The following is a 13,935-nucleotide window of genomic DNA, read 5'->3' on the forward strand; positions in this document are numbered from 1 at the left end:
AAGGTGGGAGATGGGAAAAATCGTGCTGATAGGAAGAATTCAGTAGAGAGGAAAAATTGACCCATTTCTTTATTCTATTTAGTAAACTTAAGTGCGCTTACATGTGCAGGCACTATTCAAAGCGCTTTACAAATATGCATTCATTTAATGTGAGAATGAAACAATGACTGGCCATTCAGTATAAAGTACTGTAGTGGTTACTGTAAGGACTTCAGGGATGTATAGGACACAATCTCTGACTTAAGGACTGTTTGAACTGTAAGCATTAAAACTGTAATGCTTGGGACTGGCCCCATGGCCAAGTGGTTAAGTTCACACTCTCCACTTCGGCGGTCCAGGGTTTCACTGGTTCAGATCCTGGACACGGACATGGCACCGTTCATCAGGCCATGCTGAGGCGGCATCCACATAGCACAACCAGAAGGACCTACAACTAGAATATATAGCTATGTACTGGGGGGCTTTGGGGAGAAGAAGGGGGGAAAAACTGTAATGCTTAAGTTCAGTTTTTTATTAATGTTAAAATTAGGTATAGAAAGGTATTTTCTAGGTATTGTTAATTCTTTGAAAAATAGACAAGTTTGCAGTCCTTTAGCACTAAATTGTTACCGTTAAAGACCAATGGATAGGAGTACATAAATAAGTACTTTATAAAAGAAGCCCTAATTAGTAAGGTATTGAACAGATTTCCTAAATTTGAGTTATTCCTGGGGTTGGCTCCATGGCTGAGTGGTTAAGTTCGCACGCTCTTCTTCGGCAACCCAGGGTTCGCTGGTTCACCTGGACGTGGACTTACGCACCACTCATCAAGCCACGCTGTGGCAGCATCCCACATAGAAGAACTAGAATGACCTACAGCTAGGACATACAACTATGTACAGGGGCTTTGGGGAGGGAAAAAAAAAAGGAAGATTGGCAACAGATGTTAGAGCCAATCTTCCTCACCAAAAAGCATACTTAAAAAAAAAGTTATTCCAGACTAAACTCATTTCCTTTGTTAATAGGATTACTATACCTAGTAAATGAGAGGTACTCTGAAGATAGAGAGTATCTAGATTTCAGCAGCACATTTAAGAGTTTTTCTTGATATCTTTGGGACGAAATTATAACTGATTATTCATAGCTGAGTGAGTTAGTGTATGAGTGAGAAGAGTACCAACTTGGATAAATATCACGCTGGAACAAGGTCTCTGTTGGTTTGCTGCAAGATACTTCCTGTCCTGTTTAACTTCTTCATTAATTTCTTGTCTAAAGACATTGCCATGCTTAATCAGAGTTGAAGATGACAAGCAGCTGAAAAGAATAATTAAAATTTTGAGGGGGGGGGCCGCTGCTGGCCTGGTGGGGTAGTGGTTAAGTTCCTGCACTCTGCTTCAGCAGCCTGGGGTTCACAGGTTTGGAACCCTGGGTGTGGGCCTAGCACTGCTCATCAAGCCACACTGTGGTGGCACCCCACATAAAATAGAGGAAGATTGGCACAGATGTTAGCTCAGCTACAATCTTTCTCAAGCAAAAAGGAAGATTGGCAACAGATGTTAGCTCAGGGCCAATCATCCTCACAAAAAAAAATGAGCTGTAGAATTGGAATCCATTGATATTCTCAAATAAAAAGCAGAAGTCATCACATTATGTGATTCAGCTGTACCACATTTATATGATTTATGGAAAGGGCAACTATTCTTAATACGTTTTCAGTTAAAGAGAAAGCAAACACAGGAACTAAATTAAATGCTGTGACTAGATTCTATAGCAAATCTCTGACTCTTAACAAAGTAATTTATATACTGCACCAAAAAGAAAGTCTGCCTTGTGGGATAATTAACCTAAATTCATTGCAATAAATTTTAAGAATTAGGATATCTTAGTCATTCTTTGAAATTAAAATTCTAGAAAGGAAGCATTATTAGTATTACCTTAATATTAGGATATTATATCAGAAACATTGTTATAAAATCACAACATAAAACACCCTGAGAGAAAACAGAGTTCCTACTAGTGGAAAAGAATAAATGAGGTGCCTAACAATATCCCTATCTCAATTTTGTTTACAAAGAGACACTAAACATGCATTTGATAATAATTGATTATGGTCAAATTTGTCTTATTAAAGTTTTCTCCTTAATTTGCAAGACAGAGCGCTAAGTTATTAGGAATTTTAATTAGGACTTTTTCATTCCAACCCCCTGGATTAGCAGCCTGCAAGTTCTGTAATACCCCATAAAACCTTAGCAGTTATCTCAGTTTTTAACTTTAAAATGTTTTGCAAATTAATTTTTATAAAATCATAAGGAGATAAAAGTAATTCTATTGGAACATATTCATGGTAAGATGGAAAATGTTTATTCCCTGAGTGGCTGCTGAAGTAAGGAACAGATTAAAGACAGTTCTGCATTGATTTTCTAAGTAATGGCTTGAAAACAGAGGTCTTTATATTTATTGCTTCTTAGTTTTATATGAGAATTTTGTCTCCTAATTTTAATTGTGAATGATTTTTTCCCCCAGACATTTCTAATAAATTTCACTTAATGGGGAAGATTATCTTTTAAGGTCTCTTGCAACTCTAATTTGGAATTCTGTGAATTTTTTTTTTTTGTAACTCTACTTTTTATGTGGTTGTAGAATCTCAGAAACTAAATCCTTAGAGGATTAAAATTAATTCACAAATAAACACTATCTAGCAATCAGAGATGGCTCTGTGAAACACTGAATACAAAAAAAATTAGAAAATTCCAATTCAGAAACCAGCCACAACTAGCTATGGACTTAAATAATATAAGCATGTATTTGAGGTGATACGATTTATGATTTTATTTCTTACTGATTCATTCAACAGACATTTATTGAGCCTACACTGTCTACCCACTGTCTGCCTGGTCCTAAAGAACCAGGAGTGAATGTAGGGCCCTCTATGTGTATCCCCCTTCTTTTTTATAATTATAAATGAATTGGTCTTATATAACTTTTAGGGAGCCTTATTTTATGAGTAGTTCCAGTAGGACCACAGGTTGTTGACCTGTGGCCATAGGTTCTTATTTAACCATTACGTTCAGTGATCACCTGTGTTAATTTACCCATTCAAATACTCCACCAAGGCTGTGTACTCTAATGGAATACAGAAACCTCAGAATAGGATTTTTTCTCTCTTCTTCTTTGGAATAAGTCATTTTATTGTTAGGTTTTTTTTTTTAAGTATCTCAAATAAGTTGATGCTGAGGAAATCAGACCAGTGAACATGATGGCATCTATTATTGGATTCTGGCAAGTAAAATCAAGATTGAAGGCTTAGGGCCAGCCCTGTGGCTGAGTGGTTAAGTTCGCACACTCCGCTTCAGCGGCCGGGGGTTTCACCAGTTTGCAACCTGGGCGTGGACCTAGCACTGCTCATCAGGCCATGCTGAGGCACTGTCCCACATAGCACAACTAGAAGGACCTGCAGCTAGAATATACAACTATGTACAGGGGAGCTTTGGGGAGAAGAAGAAAAAGAAAAAAAAAGATTGGCAGCAACTGTTAGCTCAGGGCCAGTCTTTAAAAAAAAAAAGATTGAAGGCTTATAGGTTTTTAAAGAATGAATCAAGTTTTGTGAAAACTCTTGAATTGTAAAATCCAGATGTCCAGGAACTTATCAACTCCTCCCTAAGTCCCTCCCCACCCCCAATTTTTGAAAATGTGAGAGGATGTTTTGGTTGTTACAAAGACTTGGGGAGGGAACTTGATGCTGGCATTTAGTGAATAGAGCATGCCATAATGGCCAAAACATCAGAAGTAACCCTGGTTGGGAGCAAAGTCTCCAGGCATATCCCATCTCCCTCTGCTCTTCTCTATTCTCCTCCTTTTCCTTCCTCACTAGAAAGGAGAACCCCTGCTGTACAGATATTAGGGGTAGTGATATGCCCTTACTACCCTGATGCCCTTTGTACAGCACTCATTCAGTGCCATTCCCTTTTTTATAGCTAGGAGTGTTTTTTGAGGAAACACTGATGTCTAAATTAAGATTTGAAGGGACATTAGTTCTCTATACTTTCTATACTAGAACATATTTATTGACCCCAGTAAAAAGTATCGTGTTATCTTCTTCCTTTTCTCCTTTATGATTAGAATCATTACTACCGCTGTGTATACATCTATACATTGATCCAATTCAGTGAAGTTCTAGGAGTGAGTTGTTTCTTAGCTTCAACTTTGACAGTGAACCTGTGCTTGTGCTATTTTTCTAAAACAATGCAGATTCTCATTCAGCCATTTTGATTACAGTAAGCCTGGTGTGAGTTTGGAATTCAGAAAAGTTAGTTCCTTTGACCTCAGCGGACTTTTTCACTTATACATTCTGTTCCCATTTAATGTAAACACATTTGGGCCAAAGAGCATGTGAATATTTGGCTTTGTATTTGTCAACTTACATTAAATATTGACACCAGTTATAGAAGTACCCCTAGGAGATCCTTTTCCTTGGATCAAAATTTCAGCTTCACTTTTTTTCTAATGATTTCTAAGTAACTGTTTTTCCCTTATTGCAGTTCAAAATACCTAAATTTGAATTCATAATACTCTTTCCCAAAACTAACCCTGTTTTTCATCTTCCCTGTTGGAACTGCATCACCATTCTCTTACGCTGGAAGCTTGGGCATCATCTTTGATTCATTCTTCTCTTTCATCTCCACTGTCAACAAATCCTCTTGGTTCCTTCTTCAGAAGAATCACTAGCTCTTTTCTTTTACATCTCTTCTACAACTCCTTTACTCCAATCCTTATCATGTTTCACTATTCTTACCTCTAGTCTCTCACCTCTCTTCTTCAAGCTTTTGATCCCTCAGGTTAAAACTACCAAAGAAGGCAGAATGTGTTAAAACATAATGTCTCAGGAAGAAATGGGGGGCAAGTGAGTAGTAACTCAGATCATCTCATCTGCATCAGAGTAAAATTTTCCTTTGTCTTTTATTCTAAATTTTAACTAATCCTAAAGATTTATTTACTCATTTATTCTTTCATTTAACAGTATTTATTAAGTATATTTTCTGATGTTAATAGCTAAATATTATACTTACTGTCTTTTCATTCTCCTTTGACAATTCATCTTTTCTCATCAACCATCCTATTTATGCTTTCTCTAGTTTTTCATCTCCAACCTCAACCCTGTAAGCTCCAGTCCTGTTAGATACTAAACCTTGATTCATTATAAGCTCTCTAAATCACACAAGTCCCACAACTGATGAGTGGCAAAGCAGGGGCTCTCAATTCTGTCTCCTCTTGCAGACAGTAACCTTCCAACCCCATCTTACTAATATAATAAGGCCTATTGTCTAAGCTTAATGATGTGAAAAATAGAGTACTATAATGTGATGGTATCTCAGAAAAAGGGTAAAGGAATGAGAAATTGACGATTTGCTTGTTTTTTAATAACAAACTTTAAGAAATTTGGCAAGACTTACATGTCCATCAGTAGCCAGTTATTGTCTACAGTGTCTGTGTCTTCACCTTGCTTCCTATTCTTTCTTGATATTTTGAGTCATATGGCCATTCTTAAAGAATATTTGGAAACACTATGGGTCTATGCAATTGAATGGAAAATTGAGTAACAAAGAATAATGAAGCCAGGTTATTTAAAGATGTAATAGCTTCGTATCTGTCCCCCACCCCCAAACCATTTATAGCTAGTAATATTTTGGAAGGAATAAATTGAGATAAATCCTTGTTCTCTACATGGACTTGAAATAGCCTATTGAATGCCATTTTTCTTCATTTTAACAATTTTTGTATTTTCTGACAATATGGGAGATGTGTTTATTTTTTGTTCCTGAGGGCCCCAGTATGGTCTGTTGTTGACCTGAGATTTGGAAGTTATAAAATAGTTATTAAGTAAGGATTTTCAGGAGATGGCTTATGTAGCTCTGACATTCATGGAGTATAGACAGAAAACAGCTCTTTGCTATGGTGAATAGCAACATAGCATTACCTGTATGTTACCTCCAGGTGGTATTTTTTCAGATGTAGAACATACTTGGCATCTCCTAGGGATTTACTTTATAATTTTGAAATTTCTGAGCTTTTTGTTTTGTTTCATTTTTTTTAACATTGAAGGTGTGACCTCATTTAGAAAATAAAATTAAATCAACCTGGTGCCACCAAAGACTCTATATTTTTTCTTCCTCATGAGCCTGCTATTTTGAAAATGTTTGTTTACAAACAGCATATATTATTTTCCCTTTCCAAAAAATGTAATTATAGACTAAGAGCCAGTCAGCAATTCTGAAGAGCACTAGTGTAGTGATACCACCTGGAGTAGTTATAATTCCAGAGAAAATTAAATATTTGTCATTTTAATCTGCCTATACAACTTTATTATGGGTGAAAGTACACATTCCATTGGGCATTTGGAAATCCTGAAAACAACTTGACCCTTTTGTGGACCTCGGGTTGGAGACCACTATTCTATACTATGTCTCATGACATCAAAAATACTATTTTTATTATACCACTTCATTTTATGAAATAGATTTTTGTATGATTCTGCAGTTGCTTTGCAGGGGGTTTCCTGGCCCTTCCTTGAGTGAAAGAGTGGTATTCCAGTTGAGGCTTTATGGTACTTTGCAGTTGTGAAACAGCTCCCAGGAGCACCGTTGAGCCCCTTAGGTGGTAAATGACATTGTGGTACGTGATTCCTTTAAGAATCTAAATAAGCAGGCTTCACTTATTAAGTGTCTGGGATAGCACTGCGGGTAATTTAGCTAGTTTCTGAAAGAAGGTCAGTGCCTATATTCTTCCTTCTTAAAACCTCGTAATTCTGATGTTAGCTTTGGCACTAAGCAAAACCCTTTGTTGCACTCCTTTCTGAGCTAATTGGTTCTAAGCAGTAAAAGAAAGTGCTTGCCTTATTTAGAGGTTCATGTGACCACAGTAATCTCAAAAGATTTTAAACCCCTTTCCACTTCCTTGCTTTGTCATTTTTCTGCTCCCCCCACCCACTGACTGATTATGGGAGTTTGCTTTTGCATAAAGAGAGCTGCAGAAGTCAGACAAAACCTACCTCTATACAGTTAGAGACTTTTTAGTTGAACTAGTTGCCACGTGGAGGAGAGCAGGAGAAAGAGACTCCTTGAGGAATGCACAGCCAGCTTATGTGACACATTTTAACTTTAGTGTCTTGCAAATCTTTTCTCTGCTATCTATGACTACAGATAGTAACTGATTTACTAGATTTATCATTTTTCTTCCTTGACTCAACTTTGCTTTTCTCATCTTTTGCCACTTTGGGAAAAACTTACCCAGTCAGTCATCAGTCATCAACATCAAAGAATGTCAGTCTATAGGAACAGAACAAGTTCTATAGTCTTTGGACAGTTTTCCCCAGTGGAGCCTTCGTGAATAAAATATGGTAAAGGGTGAAAGAGAAGGAGAACATGAGGCATTTTATCTGAAAAATAAAGTAGTATTCATGAAGTCTGATGGCTGAGATAGCTTTAATAATATAGGGAAGCCTCTGGAATTAGCCTGCGTTTTAATAAAGAACATCCTTTGTCTGAGATTTTCTTCCAAATAATTGTGAGGAGGGGGCAAGTTTGAGCCATAAGTTAATAATTGAGGCTGGGTGAAGAGTGCACAGGATTCATTATCCTCTCTGCTTTTATATATATGTTTGAAATGTTGCATAATAAAGAAGTTTTTAAAAGACATCTTTTCCCCAGGAGTCTTTTGGAAGGATAAAATCTGTTTTCCTGTGAAATTTTCAACATCCTTCTAATACTCAATAGTGTTGAACACAATAAAGATATTATTGTAGGTTTGTGTTACTGAGGGGAAAAAATATTTTCTTGTCAGAGCTAATTCTGAATTTAGTAGGTTATTTTTTGTCTGTTATTATCCAGATTATGTGGCACTTATTCAGCAATGTGTAAATTTATTTCATAAATTAGAGTCTAATGAAACTTGTGTTCAGTTTTGTTTCTCTCCAAGGGTATATTCAGTAAACTTTAATCAGTGTTGAGAAGTCTGAAAAATGCTTAATGAAAAACTGGTATTAAACAATTTCTTTATAAAGTAACAAGCGTTTTTAGATTTTTTTAAAGGAACCTTTTTGTGTCATCAAATAAAATATCCCTGATACATCTCTAGGTAGTATTTTAGTTAAGGAGCCTGTTTTCTCAGTCTGGATCCTAATTTGACTTGACTGCTAAATGCTGACTTAATCTTCAGTCTCTTCTATATTGTCAAGTTGATCGCTCATTAAAATATCTTTGCCAGTTGAGATGCTGTAACTTCGATCTAAAGCAGGTATTGACAGACTTTTTTTTTTTGTAAAGGACCAAATAACATTTTAGGCTTTGAGGGCCACATATGTCTCTCTTAAATATTCTTTTGTGTTTTTTTGTTCTTTACAACTCTTTACAAATGTAAAAATAGTTCTTCACTCTTTTGTAAGAGCCTTATAAAAGTAGGCAGAAGTCTCTGCTAACTCCAACTAAACAATTGCTTTTTAATTGGATACTTTGAGAAATAAAAGGTAAGGATCCAAATGTTAAAGGTTATTTTTAAAGGTAAGATTATGACTTTCATACAACACTGAACACATGTCAAAGATTTTAACTCACTAATTAACCAGTTGTTGGGAACCAGTAAGGTGTTAAAATTAGTCCAATTGAGAATTGGACTTAGGGAAATTTATTTTCTCTATCAGACAGAATTTATTTGCATTGCACCACCAACACTATTGTAGGGGAGGAAGACATTTCCTCTTCCCAAATGTGGGTTCGTCTGGCTGGAGAACGAATTAAATTCACATGAGACAGAATAGCAAGAGAAAATTAAACAAAGCTTTATCAGGAACCATGGCCCGGGGCCTTTCTTCCTGAAAGAAGAAAGGGCACCGAAGAAGTGGGGTGCACAGAGTGGTTATATACCCCCAAACAGGGTGTTTCACATATGATTGAAATGTCCCTTTTACAGTAGTCACGAGGCTGCTCTGTCAGCACAGCTCTTCATGGAAACGGCAGATAGGTCTGCTGTCTCAGTGAACGCCGCGGGGTGGCAGATGTGTTACCTTGGGCTGAGGGGGTCACAGATGAGTGCTGCAATCGGTTCCCAGCCTAAGGAAAGATGCTTAATCTTTAAGGAGATGCCAACGTTGGGAGGGAGAGGGAAGTCAGTTACAGGAGGTTACCAGAGAAGCACGATAAAATGCAGATTTAAGTCCTTACCTTTGGTATTGATTAAGAGTTTCTAGAGAGAAGGTCATCTCCTTTCTTCTTCCTGGTACAGAGAGGGAGGCACCATTTACAGATAGAGATTTACCTTAGAAATGTAAATGTGTCCTAACAAAGGGCAAGTTCCATTCCTCAGAGCCTCCTTCCCTGTCCCAGTTTATCAAAAGCAATCAGCCTCAAATAATCCTGATGCCAAAGAGACATATCTTGGGGTGGCCAATTTCAGGTCCCTACACTATCCACAAGGTAATTTTCATCTCTACAGGTTGCAAAATAACCTAGCCAAAGACAAAGATGTAGACCTTCATAAAATCAGATAACCTCAAAGGATCCAGTAGACAACCCCAGACATTCCCTTGAAAGGTCACTTGAAATTTCAGTCTTTCACGATTTTTGCTGACAATCTCCCATCTTTCGTGATCACGAATAATTTCCAAAGATAATGGTTGGTCTCATTAAGTTTGACCTTATTATTTACATAGGCGCAGGAAGAGTGCTAATTAATCATGTAGACATCCTTGAATTTTCTTTGCAAATCCAGAGTGATACAGTTTTGAACAACCAAGGCTAACAGATTAACTTGTGTTTAGAAGCTTTCATGAGGAATCTTAGATTGAACTTTTAAACACCTCTATTATTTCCTATCCCAAGGTAAGGAAACCACGCCAGAGAAACTCACTAGATTTTACCTGCAGTGCTGATAAATTTGGGTGAGTTAATCTCATTTTCAAGTCTCCAACATTTGCTAAGGCTTGCCAGGAAGTAAGTTACTTCTCTCTTGCCTATAAGCCAGGGACCCTGTAAATGAGGCATCAGGTCAGTTTACCTAAGAGGGCTTTGTCATAGGTATTTATAAAGCCAACTCTGATTCCTTAATTTGTTTTTTCACATGTGATTAAATAAGAATCATTCTCAAATATGACATTCCAGGTATGTATGGTTACAAAATCCAGTTGTACCCTGATAAAAAGGGGATAAGATTGGTATCGATCCTATGCAAGTAACTATATTGCCATAAAGAGTTGAGGAAAACTCAGTAAGTTTCTGAATGCTGAAGATTCAGTGAAAATCAGATACCACTTAATATTTTATTTCAGATCACAAAAGCAGAGTCTGCTAAAATGTGGGTTAGAAATAGTTTTGGAAGAAAGTGTGAAAGGGCTTCCTCATATAGCCACAAAAAATAGAACATTAAGATAACATCAACAATACTCTAAACAAATAACCATAATAAAATTTCCCTCATCAGTTCATTCAGTCCTGTGTAGTTAATTCTTGTTTAGATGGAACCTGGAAAAATAATTAAAAACAGAACTCGGGGGGCTGGCCCCGTGGCTGAGAAGTTAAGTTCGCGCGCTCCGCTGCAGGCGGCCCAGTGTTTCGTTGGTTCGAATCCTGGGAGCGGACATGACACTGCTCATCAAACCACGCTGAGGCAGCATCCCACATGCCACAACTAGAAGGACCCACGACGAAGAATATACAACTATGTGCCGGGGGGCTTTGGGGAGAAAAAGGAAAAAATAAAATCTTTAAAAAAAAAAAAAAACAGAACTCGGGTCAACAATCTGTTTTCATGAAACATTTGCTTCTGGACTGAAAAGCATCCTGGAAATCCTGATCCCGTCCACTGGCACAGTCTGAAAGTTACCTAAGCGTTGTCAGCTCAGAAGCACGTCCCCAAGAGTCTGTTCTTTGGAATAGGAGTAGTTTATAGAGTACTTTGTACAGTCCTTTCCATGAGACTCTCACAGATAGTTTGAGGAGTAAAAGTCATCCTGAAAGTTTCAGTTTTCTATATTTAGGATCCCGTGTTGGGAAGGCTAAATTAAAACAGTTATCAAAGGAGATTGGGCCCTTGATTAAGTTAGGCTCATGGGTGAGAACAATACTTGGTTGTTTAATCAAAATGACAATAAAACATAATAAACATATAAAGGAATTCAATTGTAAAGAATCGTAGCTCTTTTACAAGAATGTTTCTTATTTCTAGGTTGGTTGGTTATTTTTTAGATTGGCACCTGAGCTAACATCTCTTGCCAGTCCTTTTTTTCCTTCTTCTCCCCAAAGCCCCTCAGTACGTAGTTGTGTATCCTAGTTGTAGGTCCTTCTAGTTCTACTATGTGGGACACAGCCTCAGCATGGCTTAACGGAGCGGTGCCATGTCTGCGTCCAGGATTGGAACTGGTAAAACCCTGGGCCACCAACACATAGGGCTATCTATGGCTTCAGTTCTACAACCTCAGCCATGGGTCAAAAATAAACACAAAAATACAAAACCTTAATAAAGATCTCAAAGAGCTATTCTCCTTTATAATATATACATGCATTCTTGAGTTGAGCTCAGTATAGACAAATCAATGAAAGAAAAGTCTAACAAAGTAAATTCTCTTTTGGTTTCTTACCCAACAGAAAATAGATATCTATCACTCTTCTACAGAGACTGCCAAATGGTCAAACCAGAAAAATCAAATTCTCGATCCATGCTGCCATCAGTGAGGAGTAAATTACCAACTGTGCATAAACCGGAAACAAAAACAAAACCAGCAAGAAGGGGGAAAAAATGAGAGAACTAGAAAGTGAGCAAAATTAAAGTTCTATTGCCACTTGGAATTTACTTTGGGAGCCCAGAAGAGATGTACCCAGGCTAATACAGCCAACAAAGGGTACTTCTCTGGCAACTCAGGTAAATCTATTGGCATCTCAGTGGAACTTCAAAAACTGTTTTTAAGGGGCCAACCCTAGTTGATTAGTGGTTAAGTTTGGCAGGCTCTGCTTCGGCAGCCCAGGTTCGGTTCCCTGGGCACAGACCTACACCTCTGTAGGGGCCTGTTAGTGGCCATGCTGTGCTGGCAGCCCACATACTAAAAAATAGAGGAAGATTGGCATGGATGTTAGCCCAGGGCAAATCTTCCTCAGCAAAAAAAACTGTTTAAGGATAATTTTTTTAAGGTAAGATCATGACTCTCATACAAATATGTAATGAACATTTCGTATACACAAGATCTACTTTAGACCCAGGCAACTTTTCAGGGCTTCTGTGTTCCATATGATGGCTCATCCAATCAAGGTAGTTTTGATCTAATAGAACCTTCCCAACACATGCTTCAGTGATTTTAATGGTAGAAAAGAGGATAGAAGAGCTTCATAACAGTGTTTGGTTTGGCTTTCTCTGAGTGGTTAGATTACAAATAATTTTTGCTTTTTTTTTTATGCCCGCTTGTGTTTTCACAGTTTTCTATGATGAACACAATTGTCTTAAAGGAATGTATATTAAAAATGTTAATAAACAGAATTAAACAAAGATCAGCTAGTGTTGATGCTAGCAGCGCAGGAACGAGTCTTTTGTCATTGTTTTTGTAGAAACAGATATTTACTCTGTTGAAACCTTACAACCTAATTTTTTTTTTTTTAAGATTTTATTTTTTTTCCTCTTTCTCCCCAAAGCCCCCTGGTACATAGTTGTATACTCTTCGTTGTGGGTCATTCTAGTTGTGGCATATGGGACGCTGCCTCAGCGTGGTTTGATGAGCAGTGCCATGTCCGCGCCCAGGATTCGAACCAACGAAACACTGGGCCACCTGCAGCAGAGCGCGCGGACTTAACCACTCGGCCATGGGGCCCCACAACCTAATTTTTAAGCAAAGACAAAACTTATATTCAGTCATAAAATTCTTTATTAATTAATTCTGGAGAGTCAAGGTCAGAGTTCTGTGCCTCTAGAGATAGAAGAGAAATTTCTGGAGCCATGGTTTCAACCCAGAATTTTCTTCAAATTCATTCAAGGTGCTTTAGAAAGACTTTCTTTGACCTCTCAGTACTGTGCTAGCCTGAGCTTCCAGCCCCATACTTAAGTAGAAGTACAGAAATTATCACAGCTTTAGGCTCATGGAAAGGACTATACTGTACTATATCAAATGGTCTTCACATCCAGTTCCTTTCTACATATTGATCTCAGAGAAATGTTACTAGATATTATATATTATACATGCTATACTGTATTTTCTAATCATTAAAATTCTTCCTGTGGGGGGCTAGCCCGGTGGCGCAGCAGTGACGTTCGCACGTCCCGCTTCTCAGCAGCCTGGGGTTCGCTGGTTCAGATCCCGGGTGCGGACATGGCGCTGCTTGGCACGCCATGCTGTGGTAGGCGTCCCACGTATAAAGTAGAGGAAGATGGGCACAATCTTAGCTCAGGGCCAGGCTTCCTCAGCAAAAAAAGAGGAGGACTGGCAGTAGTTAGCTCAGGGCTAATCTTACTCAAAAAAAAAAAATCTTCCTGTGTACATTCTTTGAAACTGCTTTTACGAATGAACAAATAAAGCTCAGATCTGATAGCTTGCCTCAATCCCAAGTGACTTTTTCCGGGCAGGAACAATCTCTTTAAGATGTTTACTTTCATATGGTATCATGCGTATTTAATAAAGAGTATTTGACGGTACAGGGGCTGAGCCTGGGCTTACAATTATGGTGTTTTAATCTGTTGCTTAAATTTCAGAGAGCTTCAGTCCTTTTCGTTCAGAAGCATTTTTCCCCTTTGTCCATAGTGAATAAGACTTGAAGGTCTCATGCTCAATTTTCTTTTTCTTGCTTAATTTTCACTTAAATGTTTTTGTGAACCTAAAATGAAAAATAATAGAAGAAATGTTAGGAAAGCATGGAAATCTGTTCTAGCAATCTTTTAGTCCTTTATCAAAACATGGGTAGCTTGTTTTTTCTTTATATTTAATGAACCAAG

At 37.8% G+C, this 13,935-nt stretch overlaps 1 protein-coding gene across 8 annotated transcripts in view; it reads left to right on the forward strand.

Moving 5' to 3' along the window:
• Positions 1-13,935, forward strand: part of TMCC1 (transmembrane and coiled-coil domain family 1) — a 252,278-nt gene that overhangs the window by 189,328 nt on the left and 49,015 nt on the right. The window contains exon 1 of one of the 8 annotated variants that reach the window (XM_070492937.1): positions 9,849-9,907. The exons of the other annotated variants lie outside the window; for them this stretch is intronic. The gene's annotated coding sequence lies outside the window, so the exon portion shown is untranslated. Of the gene's footprint in view, positions 1-9,848; positions 9,908-13,935 lie in introns of those variants that run through there. 8 annotated transcript variants of the gene reach the window in all.

This window comes from Equus asinus, chromosome 21, assembly GCF_041296235.1.
Source record: "Equus asinus isolate D_3611 breed Donkey chromosome 21, EquAss-T2T_v2, whole genome shotgun sequence".
NCBI classification, from domain to species: Eukaryota; Metazoa; Chordata; class Mammalia; order Perissodactyla; family Equidae; genus Equus; species Equus asinus.